The following is a 9,280-nucleotide window of genomic DNA, read 5'->3' as shown; positions in this document are numbered from 1 at the left end:
AATGTACAAATGCGCTTTACACAGTTGATGTGTGTATGGATTGTGATAAGAGTTGTATGAGCCCCTAATAAAATGATTTTTTTAAAAAGGACAGAGTCCTCAATAGGGTTACTGAGACTGTAAGTCTTTAGGGAAGCAACTGCACAGGAATTCTTATTAATTGCTGGTTGGATTCCAAATTAGTACATTTTGGAAAACAATGTTTTTGTCTTACAAAGTTGACCCTGTGCATATCTTGATAACCTAACCAACCCCTCTACCAGGTCATCGGTTCGAAAAACTTCAGTTGTGTGTGCTACTAGAAGCCATGCAGGCAGACACGCATGGTATCACTGTTCATTCCCGTAAGAACTGGGAGTGATGTGTGTGTGTGTGTTTAGTGTCTGCAGCAGGAGAAATGCTAATTAATGAGTCAAGGTTACACGTAAGTGGATGTTGTAAATGATGTTGAGCAAAAAATGGAACTAGCAGAATAAAAGTTGAATAAAACTCAAAATCAAGCAAAACTAAATAGATAGTTATAGAGAATGAGGAATCAGTCCTATAAACCAGGCATTGACTTAAAAGGTCATGAGCATCCATCCATTACAACTAGTAGCTTCTCCCTGTCTGGAGGTAAAAACAGTGATGAAAATCAAACACGCATGGAAACAATTCATCTAATGGATAACAAACCGATTGGGAACTTCAGTCTCCATGACCCTGAGACCAGAAGAACTAGATGGTGCCCAGCTACCACCACAACTGCTCTGAAAGGGATCACACGAGAGGTCCTAGATAGAGGGGGAGAAAAAGGTGACGTGAAACTCAAAATCACAAGATAAAAAAGATTTGGCTTGCTCATTGGATGGTGAGTGACTGTGGGGTCCTTGAGACCATGGCCTTTAGTCCCTCTTCAAGGTCGAGAAGTGACCTCCCTCCTGTGGCTCAATTTTCAGCCAAACAACAGGCAGGATCATAAGGGAAAGGACAGCACTAGTGAGGTACGCACACCTTAGAATCATGAACCCTTTGAGACCAGACATTTGCCGGGGACCAAGTTCAGGGGGCTTAGAAGAGGAGGAGGAGCGGATACAGGAAACCACGGGAGGAGGGGGGAAGGATGGCGCCGCAGTGAGGCAGTTGCAAGGCACTGGCTCCCCTTGGAGAGGGGAAGGCAATGGCACAGTGGGCACCAGGCGATGCCTAGTCAAGACTGCGCTGGGCCATTAAACGGGAAATGGCTCTCTGCCTTCTGGTCCTTCTCTCTCTCCCTACATCCCTTGTCCCAGCATGTCTGAACCAACCTGCTGGACAGCTCCCAGAAAACACCTTAGGCTGAACCACACCCCTGAGCCCCACTGCTGAGTCCACAACTCCGGGTCCCCTGGGGGCAGCCTCCCCACCTGTCCTTTGGGCCACCACAAGGCATTCCTTGGCTTAGAGCCTGGTCTGGTGAACCCAGCTCCACCCTTCAGAAGAGCAGAGTTTCAGGAAATTTGAGGGCTTTCCTGGTCTCTCCTGGCCTTCCTTCTGGGCCCAAGAACACGCGCTGTTTGTGTGTGTTGGTGACTGGCACTTTGGCCACAAGCAAGTTTCTTCAGCCCTCGGCGTGTCCTTTTCGTCCCTCATCTGTGGAGTGGGGGTGACAGGAATACTTACCAAAGGATTCAGTGACATGACACCGGCAAAGCCCTGCCCTGTGATAAGTGCTCAGCTCACAGCCACTACTATGAATCTGCTGGTTCTCAGCATGATTTGCATCATTACTAGTGGGCGGCAGGGTCTTTTCTAAGCCGAGAGATCGATTGCAGTATGTTGCCTTCATCCGGAGTTGTGACTTCACTTCATTTGGGAGCGCGTGACTGCTGTGTTCAGCTCTTGTCACAATCGCTCTGTTTGTGGCCATTTTTGTGAAGGGTGTAACCTGATTATTCGCTTATTAGTAACTCAGCACTAGTAATTCACTTTTTCAATTGAGCTCGGTTGCTTATGAAGTGCCCCACTGCCTGCCCCTGCAGCGCAGCCGCCCAGGTGCAGGTGTGGGTGCACCAGAGAGGCTCCCCTCTGTGTGTGTGTGTGTGTGTGTGTGTGTGTGTGTACGCGCACACATTCGTAACTGAGGGTTCCCTGCACCACGCAGGCACTCAAGGGCACAAAAGGTCAGGCAGGCAGCAGGAACTGCCCACCATTGGGTATTATATGCCAACAAGCATCATTTTTTATTTGTCCCTAGGAAATCTCTGACAATATCCACTTGACTGTAATCTACAGAGAAAATACCCCGACCACGGCTTCTCTTCAGTACCAGCTGATACCCAGACACCTGTGTTAGTAGAGTTTGCATTAAGTCGCACCAGGTGGGGTGGATACTGCAAAATTGGTGGGAAGGTGCAGAGGCCATTTTTGGAGTCTCTGAGAATCAGCCTTGTGTCTGTCTCTTCCTTTTTTATGCACCAATTTTATGCCAGAAACTAGGAAATATTCTCTCCTTGACTCACCCAATAACCCTTAGAGACGGGGGTGATGTGGAGCTTCGTTAGCACTCGTTGATGGCAAATGACAGAGATTTAACTCAAACTAACTCAAGCAATAAGGGATTTTATTGTCTCTTTAATGCCTCCATATGATACAGCCTTGGGCTGCATGTCTCTTTGTCCATTGCTTTCTTCTGTCTGTAAATTGGCCAGTCTCTCAGCAGCCTCCGGGTGGTGAGGAAGATGGCTACCAGTTCTCCCTGCATCTTTCATTCAAGAAAATGCTCCTCCCCCAGCGCCACATTGCACCAATCACAGGCTAGGAGACCTGCTCAGGCTAGCCGTGGGTCTGCTGATGCTCAAGAGGAAAGCTCCTGCTGAGCATGCCTCCTCTTTGGGCCTGAGGAGCCCCAAGGGCTGGTCCACTATCGGAGCTCCAGAGGATGAGGAAAAGGAAGTTGATGCCAGAGAAACTCAGCTTTTGGAAGCTTTCTTGACCTAAAACAAACAAACAAAAAACCAAACACCTACCATTAAATTGATTACTACTCACAGTGACCCTATAGGACAGAGTAGCACTGCCCCTGTGGCCTTCCAAGACTGGGACTCATTAAGGAACTAGAAAGCCTCGTCTTTCTCCCATGGGGCAACAGGTGGTTTCAAACTTCTGACTTTGAGGTTAGCAGCCTAGTATGCAGCCCACTCTGCCACCAGGGCTCCTCAAGTGTGGGAAAGTCACCATTGGCAGCACCAAGGACAGTCCTTCCAAGTGCTCCTCTTGTTCTCAGGGCACCAGGTTGGAGGACACCTCCCTGGCGACAGAATCGAGTGGTGTTTGTGGATAATTTTAGCCATGCCAGCTGAGCACCTGGGGTAGGCTAAACTCTGGGCCCAATTCACTCACTCCTGTGACCTTCACGATGGCTCTGTGGGGGTCCAGGCTCACACTTCAGATTATAAGGGAACAGAGACCTGGAGAGGCTAAGGCTTGCCCAAAGTCAATGGCAGAGCTGGCACTGGTACCCCAGGGGACCTCACTTCAAAGTTCGTGTTTATCCACAAAGCTGGCAGGGGAGCATCCTCATGCTCCGAGGCCCCAGTTCATCCCTGCTGTTAAGTCCCTACTGGAGCCTGGGTGGCCCACTGGTTAAGAGCTCAGCTGCTCCTAACCAATGGGTTGGTAGTTCAGACCCACAAGCAGCACCACAGGAGAACGATGGGGCTGTGAAGACTTGGAACCCTTATAGGGACTATGCAGAATGGGCTGTGCAGCTGGTCTGAATGACTGAAATGATCAGGGTGAGTCACTGAATCAGAACTCATTTCTGGAAGCAGCCGGAGTGGGCCGCACACCCATGGGTGCACCTGGACTTGGTTCTGGTAGAGGGAGCCTCTCATGTACCCAGAAAGTGCCTGCCCTCCGGGCTGGTGTGTTCTGAAGAAGGTGAGACTCCCCTGGGACAGGGCTGAGCCTGCTGACTCTAGAGGGAGGGGTGGTGGTGGAGAAGAAGCCACATGATGGGGGAGTGGGGAGTAAGGGGGACTCAGCCCTTCTCCACTTACCCCTGTGGCCACACTGGGGGCCTGTGACTGTTAGCTGATTCCCCAGAAACCAGAGCACTTGAAGGGCAGCAGGCTTGCCTAGGCTTCGATCTTCCCTGAGTCTCAGTTTCCTTATCAATGAAATGGGTTCGTGACAGTCCCCATCACTTCACAGTTGTGTGTGTGTGTGTGTGTGTGTGTGTGTGTGTGTGTGATCAGCACATGGCGTCTCAGAGTGGCTGAGGCATAGCCATTGTCGTGCGAAGCTGTTGTGACCTATATTACTCCCCTCCCACCTCCCATACCCCCTTGTTCTTCTCCAGCCGGCATCCCAGGGATGAGCTGTGGAGTCAGAGCTGGGCCCAAGCTCCAGCTCAGCTATGTGGCCTGCAACAGAGAACGTAACATCCCTGAGCCCTGTGCTCTGGTCTGCAGAATGGGACTGCTCACAGCTTCTCCAGGTTGTAAGGAGGAGGTCCCATGATAATCCCTGTCAAGCCCGCACCCTGGTGTCTGCTGCCCCAAAGCCTCCGACCTTGCTTCTCTGGCGGTAATCCGAAGCCTCCCGCCACCCCGGCCCAGCCGGGCCTCAGCGCTCACCTGCCTGACTCCCGATCGCCACCTCGTGTCCTGGGGCGAGACTGCATGTTCCGTAGAGAAAAGTTACCAAACTTCTGCTCTCGGCTTTTGCTTCTTTCCTTAAGTGGACCCCTGGTGGCGTAGTGGTTACGTGTTGGGCAGCTAACTGCAAAGTCTGCAGATCGAAAGCACGGGCGGCTCCGTGGGAAAAAGACCGGGCTTTCTACTCCCGTAATTAGCTTTGAAAAGCACGGAAAGGCTGTGAGTGTCCTGTTACAGGCGGGAGGTGCTCAGGGCACTGCCCTCCGGCCGGTTGCGGAACCTTTCCCACTGAGCTCTGTGCTAAGAGGCTTTCTGTGCATTGCCTCATGGCTGGTTTGGTGCCAAGTTTTCCAAACCAAGGAACAAGAGGCTCTTGGGATCGTGGACATCAAGGGCTCCAAGGACATGAAAATACACATTTTATCTGTCCCAGGCGTGGGTACCGGGTGCTTGTTTTCTTATTCTGTAGACCAGCATGTTCCTATAGAGCGCTGACTTTAATCCCGGCGAAATCAGAGAGCAGGATCCTTCAGGTGTCCTCTCACGGCCAAGGTGCCTGGCCTGCTTCGTGCTGGGGCCACCTCCTGCCCTCCCTGGCTTATGCATACAGCCTGGCGGTGCTCCACTACATGGGCCTCCAGCAGCTCCCACCTTCAGGCCCTTGCTCTGGCTGTTCCTCTCCCTCGATGCCCTTCCCTTCTGCCTTCTTGTTCCACTCTGGCCCGTCTTTGGAGGCTCAGCCCAGAGTGCTCCTCCTCTAGGAGGCCCACCCTGGTTTCCCAAGCACAGACGAAGAGCCCGCCCCACTTGGTGTCCCGTGCATGCCTTTCTTGAAGCCCCTTCCTGTGCTCTCTGCTGTGGCCCAGGAGCTGGAAGAGCCTGCGTGCGCATGCGCAGACACGGACACACACACACACACACACACACACACACACACACACACACACACCGCCACCTGCAGCAGGAGGAAAAGCAAAGAAGATGGGTAAACCCGGGGGGCTGGCTCCATCCTCCAGCCAAGCCCCAGGAATGGCTCTAAAGTCAAAACCATAAGCCGCGTCCCTCTGCCCATCCCAGTTCAGGGTCAAAATCTTCCTGACCTGGGGCTGGGGGACCCTCAGAGGCCAAATGGGGACATCTGGCGCAGGGCGGAGCCGGCCAAATGATGGAACTCTGGGAGAAACCGACAGAATAGCACGCCAACCCGCAGCTGCCACCGCACTGCCCCCACCCCCACCCAGTGCCTGCACCCAGAGACCTTCCTTCCAACCACTGTGGAGCCTCCCACGTGTCCAGGAGACTCTTTCTGTGCAGCTGCCCCATATGCCCAGCCTGCCCTGGTGCTCTGGAGAGGCTGCAGGGGCTGCCTGCTGCTGTTTGGAGAGGTGCAGCCCTGGTGGCGTAGTGGGTTCAGTGTTGGGCTGCTGACAGCAAGGTCTGCAGTTTGGAGCCACCTACTGCTCCGTGGGAGAAAGGCGGGGAAGAACCCCACAAGGGCAAAGTTCTGTGAGTTGGCGAAGACTCGGTGGCAGTTTGCTCAGAGGATTTGAACTTTCACCCTTTCTGTTAGCACTCATGTGCCTAGCCATGGGTACCCCAGGGTTCTTGGGGCTCAGAGACCTTGAGGGGTGGGCTAGGAAGCAGGCTTTCTCCTGGGACTCCACGCCCAGGGAATGAATTGCCCTAGGCCCTGGTTTCCTCATCTGTACAAACTGAACAAAGAGGGCTTCTGAGTGGAGGGCGACAGGCCCCAGAAAGGGGGACCCAGGAGGGGACTTGTGCCCATACCCTCTCTTGTCCCAGAGACTCAGCCCCTTGCTTTCACCATCTGGTCCAGGGGGAGAAGTCAGTCCGGGGACAGGGGGAAACAGATAAACTACTCCCCCTAGTTTATAGTGGCAGAATTTTATTTATTTATTTCTTAATTTTAAGTGACAGGATTGTAAACTGTTGCTGTAGGCAAGAGAGCTGGCCGTCCACTGCTGGGAAGGTATGGAGGTCAGAGGCCCTCCAATGAGCCCAGACTTGGGGCTTGGACACGAATGATTTCAGAGAGTTCCCTGGCTTGCCTTTAGAGGAAGGTTGGAGGCCTGGGAGCCTGTATGCCCAGGCACACGTGGCAGGGACAGTCTGGCAGCTCTACACGCCCAGGTCCCGGGGCATAGGCTCAGGGTTTGGTCTGGATTAGCAGCAGGGCCACGAACTTTTAACCAAACCTGCTTTTAAACCTGGTTTTGCTCACCTTTGTTCGCTTTGTTGAGCCAGTTGCTCCCTCCTTCTGAGGCTTGGTTTTCCTTCCTGAAAGATGGGGGACCTTGGGGTTGTTGTGGGACCAAAGGAAGAAATGGACTAGGGGCCCTCACTGTCTCTAGACTGTCCCAAGCCACTGTGACTGGAACACCCCAGCGGCTGTGACCAATAAGTGCAGTGAGAGTGCAGGACAGAGCCGGCCCCAGGGGGCGCTGACGAGAGTGCAGGACAGAGCCGGCCCCAGGGGGCGCTGATGCACATAGGCCCCAAACCAAACCTGCTTCCATCGAGTTGATTCTGCCTCATAGCCACCCGACTTAGGCTTTCCAGGTGCTAAGTCCTGAGGAGCAGAGAGTCAACGCTTTCTAAGTGGCTGGTGGGTTCCAACCGCTGACCTTGTGGTTAGCAGCCCAAGGCTAAGGCTATAGTGCCACCAGGGCTCCTTTGGGGCAGTGGGAGAGAATTTAGACGTGGTGATCCCCTCCCACAGAGAGAGGAGCAGATGAGGGAAAGAGAGGCCCAGAGGCTCTCACAAGGGAATGTACAGTCTTCTCCACCCACACAGAGGTGCATATGTTAGATGCTCCACTCCATTCCAGATGCAAACAGCCTTGCTACACCCTGTACACGGACGCCTGCCGACACCCACCTTCATGCACAGCAAACAGGCTCACGGAGCTCGCTCCGCAGACAGACAGACGCACACATTCGCTGAGGCAATCTCAGGAACCCTAAGACTTCAAGGAACACACTCTGGGAACTGCTGCTCTGAAATCACACATGTGTCTCTGCCATCTCCCCCCCCCTCCCCCCAGCCATCATTTCCTTTGGAGCCCACAGTCATGTTCAGTCCCAAGTCCTAAAATTACTCTGGGTTTGGGCCTCAGCTTCCCCCCATTTCCCTGGGTGGGCTCCGCCATCCTGTGTCCCCGTGACTGTCCATCGGGTTGCTCATTCCAGAGCTCAGCTTGTGACCCCTCCCTGCCACATACACAGGACATTGCCCCCCCCCAATGCCCTAGAGCCCCTCACTCAATATATCTAACCCCAGTTTCCTCCTCCTCCTCCTTCTGGACCCCCATCTTAGTGATCCGGGACCCTGTATGTTGCCTTGGCTCCCCTATCTCACCGGTATTTGGGGGTCTACCCCTTTTTCGCCTCACCCTAGTTAAGGCCATTGTCACTTCTCTCTTGAGTTACCCAATAGGCCTCACCGGATCGAATCAAATTTACTCTCTACTCAGCAGCCCGAGCCTGGATGGGCTGGCCCTGTCTCAATATGGCCTCCCCACCCCCACCCCCCACTCTAGCAAGTCTTGTGCTGTTGAAGGCAGTTACAAGACTTTCACAAGCCTGAGATGCTCCCGTCATCCTGGCTCCTGCCAGGCCGGATAACTCCCCTGTACCCATCGGCTCTCAGCTTCCACAAGGCTCTGCCCCTGCAGATGAGGTCAGATATCCTGTCACCTGTCCTCACTGCTCCCCAACTGAGCTCACAGGACACTGTCCCCCACTCTAGCATAGGGCCTTCTTGGAGGCAGGCTCTCATGCCAGTGGCTGACCCTTAGTGGCTCTTGGTGACCGTGGAGAGAGTGGATCAATGACTGAGTGACAGGCAGGGACTGGAGTGTGAGATGGGATGGGAGGAGCTGGCTTTCCGGAGGGAGACTGGGATTGGGATGGTAAGGAGGAGGATGGGAGGGGATAGGGCACGGTAGCGGTGCGAGGTCCTCAAGGAGAACACTGTTAAGGTTCCCTGAAGGGGTGCCCATGCCACCCCTCCTCCCAGGCCCCAGCGTTTCTGCCCCCGCCCCCAAAGAGAGACAGACAGGCGTGTACAGGTTGGTTTATTTACAAATATACTGACGTTCCGTCTTTTGCTGTTGTTGTTTCCATTTTCTGCTTTTGTAGGAAGAGGCGGAAGGTGTGCGTGAGAGGGCAGGGGGGTGATGAAGTGGTAAACGCTAATAAATAATTTAACAATGACAAGTTATTAAATAAAACATGTCTGGGGATGGTGGGTGGGCAGTGAGAGTCTATACAAGGAAAACTGAGGCATGGCCGTTGGGCCAGGCCCCACGCCCAGCAGAGAGGCTCCCTGGCCGGCCCTTCTTGCTCCTGGACTCGCAGGCAGCAGAGGCCTGTGTGCCTCTGGGTGTGAGTGTGTGTTCATGTGAGCAGGGCTGAGGCAGGCCCTGGGCCAAGGGTGCTCCTAACGGGGCCAGGGCCTTCAGCCCAGCGGTGCCCAGAGCTCAGGGCCAAGGCCAGGCAGCGGACGCCAATTCTCCTTCTCTGACACTTCCTGTGTGTGCAGTGAAAGGGCACAGACAGCCAATGTGTGGGTAGCAGCTTCCCTGCAAAGCCCCCACTGGCAGGATGCAGTGTACTCCCACTCCCACCCCACCAGGGAG

Source organism: Echinops telfairi, unplaced genomic scaffold (genome assembly GCF_000313985.2).
Source record: "Echinops telfairi isolate 266 unplaced genomic scaffold, ASM31398v2 ScPeMD7_22;HRSCAF=79, whole genome shotgun sequence".
NCBI classification, from domain to species: domain Eukaryota; kingdom Metazoa; phylum Chordata; class Mammalia; order Afrosoricida; family Tenrecidae; genus Echinops; species Echinops telfairi.
This window is presented reverse-complemented; position numbering follows the sequence as displayed.